Here is a 14965-nt window from a genome sequence, read left to right as displayed (position 1 = left end):
TTTCAAAATTATTTTACGCAACTAAATGCTTTTAACCATTTCACTAATCTTACCCTAATTACGATTTTATGACATTATCCAACACTAATGATGACTTATAACTGGGTATAATTTTACGTACAGTCCGCAAAAAAAAAAAAAAGATATCACCCTGAATAACTTTCGTTCTAATGATCGGATTTTCACGAACTAAGTGTCAATCTTAATGGTTCCGGGGCTGACCTCAAATATGCTAATTAATTAGTGCTAATTATTAATTAAGTTATGAAAACAGACCCAAAAACGTACTTTCTCTGAATAAACATGTATTTTTTTTTACAAATTTGGAATGCAGACACTTGAATTAGGGGGGGTAGACAAAATTTTGAAAAAATTGGGTCTTAAATTGGGTCACAATAAAGGTTTATATATTTGGCGATAGTTCAGAAAACCGCCAGAAAAGTCGCCAAAGCAAATTAATATTTTAAGGTAACCCATTGACTAATTCAAAAGAAGACTTAATTTCACTAGGTTGTTAAGCAACCAATTTCTGACTGTAAAAAAAAAATTTTAAATAATGCTCCGTGATTGCTCAGAGAGGTTTAATAGAAATATTTCAAAGTTAATAGAAAATATCTCAAAGTTTCTGAGATATAGACAATTTTTAAGCTAATTTCTGTGGAAAATCTTTTTTATTTTAATCTCCTTTGAAAAGAAAATTTGAATCGATTTATAAATTATTTATGATTTTCTAAGTTTTTAGAATTTAAATATATGAACTTTTTATCTGATATTATTTGGATTATGTTGTTTTTGTTATAAAAATTTGAGGATTTCATACCAAAATCAAATTAACATAACTTATTATGGCTATATACAAAATTTTAGGGCTAATCATTATTACAGCTTTAATCGAGTGTTCTAGGCAAGAAAGTTTGAAGAAAAAAATGAGCTTGAAAAATAAAATGCATATTGTATAGTAATTCTAATGCGCATTCACAAGGTTTTCTATAATTTACGATATTTCTTTTTTCTATAACTCAAGGAATTGCTGAATGTTTAGTGGTATTTTAAAAACGCTGAAATATGTTATGTTTAAGAATAAGATATTGAAATAATATGTTGCATATTGTAAGATTCATTGCTTAAAAAATCGCTTCATTTTGCTAGATATTTAGGTTACAAGGCTTTCTTTGGATAAAGATGCTTACCAAATACCATCCTCATCTTTCGATACATTCTGAAACTTACATTCGCAAATTCACCATAAAATGTCGCACAGCATATTCTTCAAATACGATTACAGCTACATTTGCCACCAAATACTGCTACTATGATTATTTTTGTTTTCTTATATATGTTACCGGCAAAGTATGAAACGCCGGTATTGAATAGAATGTCTCGGCATTCTAAACAATGCCGGATGTTTTTAGGCAAAGTATGAAATATGAGAGGTATTACATACTTTCCCTAGGCATTCTATAGAATGACAAATGTTATTTAGGCAAAATATGAAAAAAACATGCTGATGAGGTCATTATGTTATATTAATGATGTGCATGTTACTGTGAATGATCGAAATCGGTGGTTGTTGACTTTCACCGGTGAATGTTGACAATCACATAGTCGCTTTGGTGAACGTCCGAAATATTTATTACATCCGATTTGATATTAATTTATTCGTGGAAATAATTACATTTATTCGATATTTTAATACTTACTGACGATAGATTAGAAGAAACAACAGTGCTTGGAGTATCAGGCTAATATATATCGGGCAATGGCACTAAACCTTAAAAAATTATCGGTGTAGGATATACCGGGCGCGTATTGACAAAACATACCGTAGATTGTAAAGGGGTTGGCGAAAATATCTATCGGCGTTGAAGGAGCGTCTCGCAAATCGCCAAACAGCTGTGTGCTTATGTTTTTGTTTTGTTTTCGGTATCACGTATCTATCATTCACCAAGTTATATATGGGTGTCACATTTCAGAGTTTCAAATAAGCTGATCTTCATTAGATTCTTCAGCATTAAATGAAATATAAAGCGTATTTTTTTGTTATAGCTCCGACATAATCGTTTGTATTTGTTAACATAATTGTGTTTATTAGCGTTTTTTAGAAGATCGTAATAAAACTAAGATAAAAAAAATTATATATTATTACCTCCATAGATATTACCTCCACCTTCTGTATTTTCATAACTTTCATTAAATGTATACGCGTATTTCGAGTAGTGAACTTCTTTACCTACTCATCCACTTATTAAAATTAATAATTTCACAATAACCTCTAATCCTTAATAATGAAATGATTATTACAATAAAGTTTGTTTACTTAAAAGATTTAAAAAAAAATTATTGTTCAGCAGTGACTTTGTTACTAATTCTATCTTCATTAATTAAACTTAATGGTTCTGCTCGATAACCATTTACAATTTTTTTTAAATTTTATTTAATTTTCAGTTATTATGGAATTCTTTAAATATTTTTCGACGTAGAGGTTATTTAGCAATAATGCGAAAAGCTGAAATTTATAAATGTATAATATTTATAAATGTTTAAGAGAATTATTAGCAGCTATTTTGTACTAATTATTTTAGTTGAAATGTTCATTATACACAGTTTTATAAAAATAATCGTAAAATTCATTGAACGATGGAGACATTGACATTTTAAAATGCAAGTAGAATTCAATAATCATTTCATTTTATAACTGTAAAACGGTAGATAAGTAACTTCGTTATCAAGTTTTACATGATACGAGAATATTATGTTATTGCTTTATAATGAAAGAACAACATTTTAAGTTCTAAACTTTTTGTGGAAAAGAAAAAAAAAACGAAATTTTTTTCCTGTCATCGGTGTTAGCGATTAGAGAGTGTTTTATCGTATAAATGTTAAGTCAGCACTGTTCCATTTTAAATAAAAATGCATTTTGCTCCGAAAAAAAAATTACTTGAATTTGTCAATAGAAATTCCCTAATTATTGTAGCAAGAACTTTTAAATTTCTAATCAAACTTTCCTCTATTATAATTTTGTGCAAATAATTATTATTAATAATATAAATGACTATTAAAAGGAATTAATTGAGAATGTTCAATTTTAATAAATTAACTGTTTACGCGATCAGATTAATAACTTTTTTCATAATTTACAAATGGAGAAAAAGTCTTTTACAGTTTAAAAGTGAAAAGAAAAATAAAGTTGAGATTAAATTTATAAAGTAAGCATAACTCGAAGGAGGTTGAAGTAAGGGCATTAAAATCAAAATTTCAAAAGAAAAAAAAATCACCTTTTAGTGTACAGTGAGCAATAAACGAAAAATCTAAAACTAACTTTTGATTTAATGATCAGATATTTACGTTCTAGGACTCAAACTTTAGATTTAGAATTTCCTTAATTCCCTACCACTATTGTAGATATTTACTTTTCACCTAACTTGTAAAATTGCAAAGTTTAGAATTTCTTACAGAATCACTCAGACGAAGTGATTGTGTTTTATTTAAATATTATTTAGAAAGAATTTTTCTAAAAGTATTTCTTTTAAAGTTTTTATCAAACTTTTGTTTTTTATTTATCTATAGTTATTGAAAGTTAAGTTGATGATTTTTAAGTTGAAATGAATGCCGCCCTGCTTTGCATATTTCAAATATTATTTCTAAAGAAATGTATAACTTAACATTAAACACACAGGACCTTACAATTGTAAATCAAACAATCACTACATTTATTTATTAAAAAACACTCTTATGACCTGATAATAAATTGATCTAAATCTTAAATGTGAGTTTTATACCATATAATTTATTTAAACTCAGCACATACATCTAACCTCTGTTGTCGCCAATGTCTCAATTTTAAAATATAGTTTTTCTTTTATAAATTTTCTGATATTTTCATATAAAGGATAGTATTAAGTTCGAGAATTAAAAATTTGTGCCCAAAAAAGTTGCTAAAAATTATAATTATTATTAATATATGACAACAGGAAGTTTTAAATTGAAGGTTGAATTTTTTTTTAATTATGTTATTTTTTAATTATATTTTTAATTACCAAACTCATATAACAGTATTTAGGAATCTATAAATTTATGTTACGTATGATAGTTGCATTATAACCTGTACGCAATGCGTGTATATAAAATATATTTTTAAAATTGTGCATTTTCTATTAATTGCATTTATTATTCTTATATTGAAAAGGTATCAAGTTATCTATGACCTCCATAATGAATGAAGTATTTACCGACTTTTATATATATTAAGGAATTGAATCAATTTTTCACAAAGTTTAAAATCTCATCTCATTCCAAAAAAAAAGTTATTTCATAAAATTATGCAAAAAAGTAATTTAATATATATTTTTTTATAATGAATGCTTCTAGTAATGAAACAAACGCTTTCAAACTTTATTTTAAAAATATTGATTATTTCGTTTACAAGAAACTATTACTTTAAAGTGTGATAACATTTTTGAATACTCTATTTTTTTTTCTAGTAAATAATATGTCTTTGTTAATTTCTAAAAAAATAATCTTTATAAAAAAGCTTACATTATTTTTTTATAGAGAATATTGATTTCATAGAAAATATCACTAAAATAAAACAGGTTATGTTTTCTTACAATAAAAGTTAAATAGAATTAATTCTTCAAAATAGCGTTTCAATAAAACATAGTATTAAAATGTTACGTTATTTTTTGTGATTGGTTCATTAATAAATTATTTTTATTTCTTCGCAACACAATTCTTGTAAAAAAAATTAAAAAGTTGAATCTGTTTTATCAAAAAACTAGATCGTTTTATAAAATATAAATTATAGCGCTTAATAAAATATGAATACAGTGTATTTGTAAAGTGATCCTGACAATAAAAAGGTGTTATTTTATTTTTTATTTTCTCTGCTAAAAGGAATTAATGAGTTATTTTTATTCATAATGGCTAGTCGAGGAGAAGAAGAAAATATCGAATTACACTGCTTAGGTTAATGTAATTTCGTTCTCCCACCACATTTACGCGTAATCCATCGCCAACTCCACCTGCAATCGCCACGTTTACAATCTACGGTATGTTTTGTCAATACGCATACCGGGCAGTGCCACTTGACCTTAAAAAAGCATCAGTGTCTGGTATACCAGGCAAATGTATACCGGGCATTGGCAATTAACTAGAACTAGTATGACTAGACCTTTGGTAAAATGTCCGAAATATATACTAGGTCTAGTTAAGTGCCACAGCCCGGTATACATTTGCCCGGTATATCCTACACTGATGTTTTTTTAAGGTCAAGTGCCACTCCCTGGTATGCATTTGCCCGGTATACCCTACAATGATATTTCTTCTAATCTGTCGTCAGTAAGTATTAAAATATTGAATAAATGTAATTATATCAGCGAATAAATTAATATGAAATCGGTTGTAAAAAATATTTCAGACAATCACCAAAGCGACTACGTGATTGTTGACATTCACCGGTGAAAGTCGACATTCTCCAGAATTCAGTCATTCACAGTAACATTCACAGACAGGTGATCACAGACAGGAAACACTCGGTCATTCACAGACAGGTGATTAAAAAATTACTTTTAAGATTAAGACGATATATAAGATGTTGAGAAATTTGCAATGATGTGAGAGATGCTTAAAAATGTTGGTTCTAGGGGTGTTTCACCGAACATACCACCTGTGGTTTTTACCCCCACCCCTACAGAATGAAAGGAACTCTTGAGGTAGGTATACTGACCATAGAGTTGATATAGTAGGTAGAGGAACCAAGTCCGCTTTATTCCTTCCGAAAAGACACGCCACAGATAGCAAGCAAAGAGTTACAATCACGTGATGGAAAGAGTGCAATACTTGGCGCAGTATCACAAATGTTGGCGCACTAAGTTTTTAAACAGCTTTATTTCGATATTACCGATGCGCAAATAATCGGAGCATTTGAAAGAGAGAAAAAAAAATATTTTCGTTAATCATATTTCTTTAATATTATTAAATGGGTTTTTAAAACAGGAGTTTTTTTTCTCTTAACAAATAATTTTTAATTAAAGTACTGCCTTTATTTAAAAAAATTCAGTAGTTCTCGTCTGTACCCTTAACACTATTCCTTAAAATTTATTCATTATATAAAAATAAAAAACGATATTCTGCATCACTTATATTTCTTACTATATTCAGAAATTTTTTTTTAAATGTTTTTATTGCAAAGACCTATTTTTTTAAAAAAAATTACTAATATATATTGTAATAACTATTGTTATTTTTTTTTAAAAAAATAATAACTTCGATACAAAAATCAGGATTTTTTTTAAATCTACCAGGGCTTAAAATGTGAATTTGAAAATGTTGCCCTTCTTTTTTAATGAAACACAAGTTCGTTTAAAAAATTAATTTAATCTTTACGTTTTAAAAGTTTTATCACTGTTAGATAAAACAAATTGTAAAATTAAACAGATTGTCTGAAAAAAGTTCGATGCTTAGAAATAACGTTAATGTTGCAACACTTTTATCATTTTTATTTATGCTCACCAAGAGACTGCTCGAGAGGTAATATCAAATTTCGGGAAAAATAGCTTCGGGGAAAATAAAACCCGTTTTTAGTAGAACAGATTAATTAGAAAACATATTTTTGATTAAATTTAATTACGTTTAGAATTTTATTTATATATTGAATACATTAAATTATTTATACAATAAAGATTATTTACATTATTAATTTAGAATTTTGACTTCTTTTTTTCCTGACACTTAAAATAGATATTTTCAAAAATAAACTGCTGTTGCATTTTAACTTAATACTCAACAATTTGTCTAAATATGAAATAAAATATTTATTCTAATATAAAAGTTTTCAGCTCCGAATAGAGAAAAATATAAGATTAAAAGCATTAAACTAATCAAAGAAAATAATAAAAGAGTTTAATTAGAAATTTTACTTTGTATTTCATGTACAATCTAATTCCATAAATTACTAGGAAGTTTAAATTGTACACACAAAGAGACTAGTAAAAAAGCTTTCGAAATTTAAACAAAAAATACTTAAATAAAAGAGAAAGCAATTAGAATTTTTACTTTGTACTAAATGTAGATTGAAACTAATGACGAACTTATAATTAAAATATCTTACTTTTATTTGTTATAGAAATTGCAATTTATGCAACTTTTTATGAGGTAAATTTATGCAACTATTATAGGTCAATGTATATTTAATAATTTTTATGCAGAAAACCAGTATCTTAAAAAGTAGCAGTTAAAAATATTTTACTTTACAAATAAAAGAACCATAATAATTTTATGGACATTAAGAAAATTACAATGCCCATCCATAAAAAATTTAATTTTCTTAAAAATAGTAAGTGCATTTAAAACTATATCTTTTAGCCAGCTGCAAATTAAATATATACAATCTAGATAAAGGTAAAAACAGTTGAAATTTTACAAGAAAGGTTCACGATGCTAAATCTTTGCACCACAGCCAGCTGTTAGCCTTGGCCGTCTGAGCAGTTTATTCCATACCAATGCATAACATGCGCTAATTTACTGCACTAATTTACTCCTATACAACTTATCCACTTCTATGTTATGTTTTCTAAATTTTTTGCACTAAATCAAACTAATTCTACGCTTTAATATACTAGTAAAATAAAGTATTTCCAATAAAGCAACTATTTTTAAATAAAAAGAAGATAAACAAGTACTTAATGATTATATTAAATATACCTTAATTTATTTTCTAAATAGTACATAATTTGTATTCATTTTATGTATAGTAACAGAATTATATAATTTTATTAAAAATTAACACTAAAACTACTATACACTATTTTATATTTAAATACTAAAAATATTTCATAGAATTTAATTATTCATCAAACATATAAGAATATACAAATAATTTGGTTTTTAAGCATTCCTATGTAATTTAAAAAACACAACTTCTTATGTACCATATTTTTTATTTAAATATATATATTTAAAGGAAACATTTTAGAACAAGATAAATATTGGGTTTTAGTAATCAAGAGGTAAAGATATACAAATTCTTCAGAATATACAGAAATGATATCGACATTTAAAGAGAACTAAAACAAAACCGAAAGTTTACTCAACTGTTCCTTGGCGCTAAAGTATCTCGCCAAGGAAGCCAACAAAGCTTTGCAGCTATTTCAGCTAAAAATAGAATATTATATTGAAATATACTTAAACATTTTAAGTTTAAAGTTTAAGAAACAATAAAAACTTATGTTAAATGCAAAAAAAGTGAGCAAAAACGAGCGTAATTGATTATTAAAGCAAATAAAACATGATTATCAGAGCATGACTGAGTATCGGAAAAATTTTAAAATCAATTTTAAAATAGAAAAAGTGAAAAAAAATGTCGCCCTTTCTTGTAAAAAGTTATCGGACACTCCCTAGAAAACTTCTCCGTGCAGCAAAATGCTGAGGACTTTTGTACCATTCTTATTTCTGAATTAAAAAGACAGACAGTTAATTGCATCAGACGATCGCAATGCTAAACGAATGGACGGGAATCGAAGCGGTCTCAGTGAACGGCAAGTTTGGGCTACAGTCACGTGACTTTATCTTGTCCACGGGTCGGGGGTTATTCTACTCTCTCTACCCAGTATTTCAACTCTATGATACTGACATCGAAAACAAGTACAGGGGATAACATAAGATTGATTTTTGGCATAACAATATGAAGTCAAAAATCTCGCCAGTGATATGTTTGTAAACTACACCTTCCCTCTTACACACGAATTAGCTGCGCATGCTCGACAAATCGAAACCAAAAATCGAAATACTAGATCAGTTGTGACTAGTATTGACAGCACTGATCTAGTAACTAGTTTTACTCTATATCCACGCCCTCGAGTGAGCTGTGGTGCTTCTTTATTGTAATTTATTCCTTTTTTTATAAGTTGTAATGATTAACATTAATTCATAACATTCTGTCTCTTTGCAGAAAAATAGGAAAATTCGCAAATTTTATAACACATTTTTTATCTCGAATTTTTGAAAGATTTATAATTTGTAATCTTTAAAATTAAAAAAAAAGAAACTGATATGTTCTTAAAATTTAATTCTTTACATCATTCTGAAATTCAAATACTTGAAATAAAAAAAAACACAATTTATGTACTTACAAAAAATAAATAAATTAAATGAAATAAATAAAATAAAGAACATTTTAGTGAGCAATCTGAGCTGCCCAAAACATTAAATTTCATATAAAGCACAAGAAATTGGAAAATTATAATAATTGCTGATATATAGTCTAATTATTATCTGTTAGCGTTCAATTAGTTTGTAAATAGCGTTTTTCTGGTTTTCATTTATGCTTAATGGAAATTCTAATTATTTTCATTCAAAAAGTCTTTCAAAATGTGATTTTACTCCTCTATTTCAATTACAAGTTATTTTGATATCTGCGTTGTGTACAAAAAAGTGAAAAAAATACAAAAATAAGAAGAGCATTTCACAACATTTGCTAAGATGATAGACTATATATCTAGGATGATAAAAAAAATATTGATTATTAAAAAATAATTTCATTGCTATAATAAACATTAAGAAGAAATCCTATTATATATAGGTTAATATATAGGTCATAATATATAGGTTACTACAATAGCTTTTATATTACTCTGATACTTAAACTGCAAGTTACTTTGATTTTTGGGTCGTGTTAAAAGTTAAAAATATAAGAAAAGTGTCTCACAACATTCACTAAGATGACAATTTGTCTGTCAAGGATGATTAAAAAAATTAATGGTTAAAAAAATAATTTCATTGCGATAAAGAACATTTAGCTAGAATCTTATTACCGTTCAAGAATCTAAAACACTTTTTTGTGGTTTTTCCTTGCATGTAACGCAAAATTTGATTATTTTTATTTAGTCCTAATTGAAATAAGTTATTCTTATAACTTTAATGATTATGATTGTACTCCAAGTAACTTATGAGTAATTTTGATTTCTGGATTGAATTAAAAATAATGACGTTTCCTTATATTCACAAAGATGATAAACCATCTATCAAGGATGGGAAGAAAAAAAAACTTGATTATTTAAAAATAACTTCTTTTAGATAATGAATATTTGGCTGGAATGCCTATTACCGATAAAAACAATCTGAAAAACATTTTTGTAGTTTTCTTTAGCATGTTAAGCAAAATTTGATAATTTAATTTTATTTAAAATAGGTTGTTTTTATAGCTTTCATAAGTATATAATTGTATTTCGATACTTAAATTGTAGCTTATTTTGTTTTACTAGTTGAGTTAAAACGAAGAGCTTTTCGTTTATATTCAATAAATTGATACATTATCTGTTTCATAATTTTATAACCGTCGTCGAACAGCCTACCTAATTTTATGTTTATTCCTACTGATGTTCAACTCCGTAAATTCAATTTTAAATCTAATCCGGAACACAAGGATAGTCCTGGTCCAGGTATTGAAAGAAATTTGCCTTCGTGGAGGACTTTTTGATAAAACTAACCAGCATTTGCGTTACATGGAGAGGAAAACCACGAAAACCTCCCACGGTTAGCCTGACCTCAAGGAGACTCCTGATCTTCTGAGCCACAACGGCTAGGCCTAAATAATAATAAAAAATGGTTGCCTGTAAAAAATTATTTCATTGAGATAAGGATGAACATTTAGTTGAAATCCTATTACCGCCAAGCAGTCTGAATGATATTTTCGTGGTTTTCCTTTACGTGTAACGCAAAATATGATTGTTTTCCTTTAAAAAAAGACATTTACAGAGACAGAAATGGTTAAATAATTACATAAATTATAAGTTACTTTATATTTTTTCCTTGTTAAAACAAAACGAAATCAAGAGCATTTATTGATTGTGGGCAATTCATTAGCAAGGTAGATAGTCTTACGCGGACTAAATTATTATATATATATATATATATATATATATATATATATATATATATATATATATATATATATATATATATATATATATATATATATATATATATATATATATATATATATATATATATTCATATATATATATGAATATATATATATATATATATATATATATATATATATATATATATATATATATATATATATATATATATATATATATATATATAAATTTATCAAATTTACGGTTGCATGACTTATATTTTGTTTAAAAAATTTGTCCTTAATGTGCATTTTTAATTATAACGATTTTAAAACTAAATGTTTAATTATTCACATCCAGCAGGAAAATTAATTTACGAATTTTATCTATCTTTAATTTAAAATTCTTAAAAGTATCCTTACTATTCGTTACAACGCCATCCTCACTGGATGCACTTTTACACGCGTGCGGCAACGTGATTAGTGAGGATTTCTGTCGCATCCGAAAAAAATCACATTCAGTGCAAACGGTCCTTTAAAAGTCTAAAAAATTCTGTTGTGTTAGTCACGAGCGTAGCCAGTGGAGATCACAGTAGTTATTTTTAAAAAACTGCTCGTCTATTTTAAGTTTTAAGAATATATTTATATTTAAATACATATAAAAATAAATATGCATATGTGCAGTGCATAATAAAACGGACCACCCGGAATTACTTTTGGTCGAATAGTCGGATCTTAATATTTTAAGACTCAACCTAAATGGTTCGGTTGAAGGGTAAGCTCAAATTTGCTAATTAATAAGGGTAGACGATATTTTAAGTTTCTAAACCAAGCACAAAAACTTTTTTTCTCTAAATAAACATACATTTTCTTTGACGGATTTCGATTTTTGATATTCCTAAAAGAAGGAGGTAATCGCTATCTCGTAAATATGGTTGGACTCTTGTACGTACTTTAACTTTATGCGTATTTTAAAATATCTCGAGAACATTTTAAATGAAATAAAAAAAATTGCATTGAATTATTATATTCGTTTATCCAAAAGTTATTTTATGAAGGCTTAAGTAAGTAGTACTAAATATGCTAACATATGTATAAAATATTATACTTATATAATTTAATCATTTAGCACTTTATTAGAGAGTATGATAATTTTTTTTAAAATTTTCTTTTAATATTATTAGTTAATTAAAATATATTATCAAATATCACAATTCTTTTGTTTTTATTTTTAAGAAATTAAACTTTACTTTGTTTTTCGTTCATAATTCGGTCATTATTCAATTTGATTTAATTACTTATGCGAGATAATAATAATAAAAAAATGGTGTTTTAGAAGCGTTTTTTTTAACTTTATTTAGCACTTTGTTTTAAACATACAAATATTTTTTAACGAACTTATTTTTTTTAATTTTCTTTTTATACTGTTGGGTAAATATATTGATAAATTTCAATTTGATTTTTTTTTAAATTAAGAAATCTTTCGTTATTTTCGTGATCATTTTTAGAAAATGTAGCAAAACTTGCGTTTACTTTTTCATTTAGAATTTGAAGATTACGATCGAACTTAATAATTATGTAATTATTTATGCAAAATAGTACAAGGAAACATTGATTTGTAAAAAACGCTTTTTTTAAAAATAAACAAAGTTTTTAACACTTTGTTTTAAGCATATAATGAATTTTTTAACAAGCTTTTTTTTGAAATTTTCTAAATTTTCTTTCAATAATTTTAACTAGATATATTTATAAAATTCCCTTCTTATTTTTAAACTGATAAATCTTTCAAGGAGAGAAAATTTTAAGAAATTATAACAAAACTTATGTTTACTTTTTAGTTTAAAATTCGAACCTTGCTCTAGTAAAACGAACTTAATTATTTATGTGAAATAATAATAGTAAATAAAAATTTGTGATGTTTCAAAAGCGACAGAGAGGGTGTTTGGTACTGGGGGTAATGTTCGAAAAAACAGAGCATCTTTTATCATTTAAACATTCGGAAATGTTGATATATTTTTATTTCAAAATGAAAATTTCATATGAAGTTTCAATTTCGCTCAATTGGCTATGGCTCATTTAGTAAAATTATTTTTTATAGCTTCAAACTTTTTTTTTTCAAAATTTAATTCACTTGAACTAATTGATTTCCGAATAAATTCATAAACCTATCGTTTTATACTTTCTTTGATTTCTAGTTAAAAGCTTAGTAAAGTATCCAACTTAAATTAAGACTGCTTATACCTTATAAACGATAAAGAGGTGCAAATATTGTATCTACACACATTTTTTCAATAAATATTTTAAGCAAGATTTGTACATTGTAGTCAATTTATTTAATATCTTTCTTAAGCAAAACATATATATCTTCAAATTTATAAATTGATTTAAATCAATTTGAGTATGGAGTTATGATAGAAATCTGATTTTCTGTGCCTTACAAGTAAATGAAATTAAATAATACTATATCGCGATACAAAATACAAGAATACTATATCGCGATGCAAAACTGACGATGCATCACGATATATAATTTCTAATATCGCCCAGTCCTAGTCATGACTATTCGTTTTGAGCTCTTTTGGGTAATTTATTATATCGTGAGAATTTTATTTTATTGATTGTTCAGATTGCTTACAGTCAGAAACTAGCAGAACTTAATTATTTTTTATTAGAATTTTATTTTATTGATTGTTCAGATTGCTTACAATCAGAAACTAGCAGAAATTAATTATTTTTTATTAAATATCAGCTTTCTTTATTTTTTAAGAAGGAATAATATTTTATTCTAAATAGACAAATTGTTCTTTCTATTACACTTAAAGTAAGATTTTCATGTGTGGAAAACTTTAAATTGCAACTATGAATAATTAAATCAGTTTTCCATAATTCCTCCTTCACCATTTTAACATAGTTAAATCAATTTCCTTTTTGAGTTATCTGAAGTGAAAGTATTAGAGTCTGATAAAAAATTTTTGTAATTATTTTATATTTCTAACAATAATCAACTGCGACATTGAATACGCTTAAAAGCAATATTATTCAAATAATATTGCTTTTAATTAATATTGCTTAAAATTGCTATAATTTCAAACAAGTCTATTTTTGATGCTTTTTTTTAATGACTAGGCCAAGATGTTTACGCACATTAAACAATATTTCTATTTAGAATCGTATAAAAATAAATCGAATAAAAAATATAGAATACTTTATTTCATAAAGTGTGCTAATTTGGGTTAGGAAGCTCATTACCGGCACAAAATGAAACAGGAGAATAATTATAGTTCTTCAGAAACAAAGATGTCTGCAAAGAAGTTATAAAGTAAATGCTCAGAATATGAGAGTTCTCGAGAATCATATACACATTCTCCTGGTACTTCGACAGCAGACGACTACAAGCAAATATACCGGCTGTGTTTTACGAAAGAGCCATTCCTTCCTATAAACTTACCTCTTTGGCGATCATCATTTGGCATATAATGGGGCGAAAAAGAGTGCCAATCTAGTAGGTAATAAAACCTAGACTTAGTTGAGAGTATTGTGATTGATCATCCCCATGCCCATGAAAAGGGGGAAGCAGAGACATTCGGTGAAACACCCCCGACACGAAAATGGTTCACTACGTATTTTTATTAATATTTATAAAAAATATATTCAAGAAATTTATAAATATTTTATTCCAAATCTATTCATACGTATGTATATTATAGAAATTGTATCAGTTATTGAGAAAAAAAAAACTAAAAAATAAAAAATAATCGCATTAAATAAGCAAAATCTGGTGTATAATCATATTCAATCACAAGCATGCTTTTATAAAACTCGACACTCGTTGATTAAAATGTTTTATTCAAATTTCTTTACTAAATTGGGTATAATATAGCCTACGTCACAGGTTGTGTTGTTCCTACTAAATTTAACCCATGAACGGCATTTTCTGCGAGCCTAACTTCAAGCCACAAATAAACAAACGAAGTGTTCGATCGTTTAAATAGCTGCTCGCCAGATTTTATTGCATTATAAAGAAAAGTTATTGAAACTAAATACAACTAAATAAACAACAACAACTAAAACAAATAACAACAACTACTAATAACAATAACTAAATAA

General features: G+C 26.4%; 1 long non-coding RNA gene across 1 annotated transcript in view; it reads left to right on the top strand.

The window, feature by feature from the left end:
- Positions 1-5693: 5693 nt before the first annotated feature.
- Positions 5694-14965, top strand: part of LOC147816603 (uncharacterized) — a 32266-nt gene continuing 22994 nt past the window's right edge. Inside the window, exon 1 of the long non-coding RNA XR_015431303.1 lies at positions 5694-5711. This is a non-coding gene — a long non-coding RNA (uncharacterized LOC147816603). The remainder of the gene's footprint in view (positions 5712-14965) is intronic.

The sequence above is a fragment of the Parasteatoda tepidariorum genome, chromosome 1, assembly GCF_982258835.1.
Source record: "Parasteatoda tepidariorum strain Cologne lab strain chromosome 1, Ptep-v5.0, whole genome shotgun sequence".
Lineage (NCBI taxonomy): Eukaryota > Metazoa > Arthropoda > Arachnida > Araneae > Theridiidae > Parasteatoda > Parasteatoda tepidariorum.
This window is presented reverse-complemented; position numbering and strand designations above follow the sequence as displayed.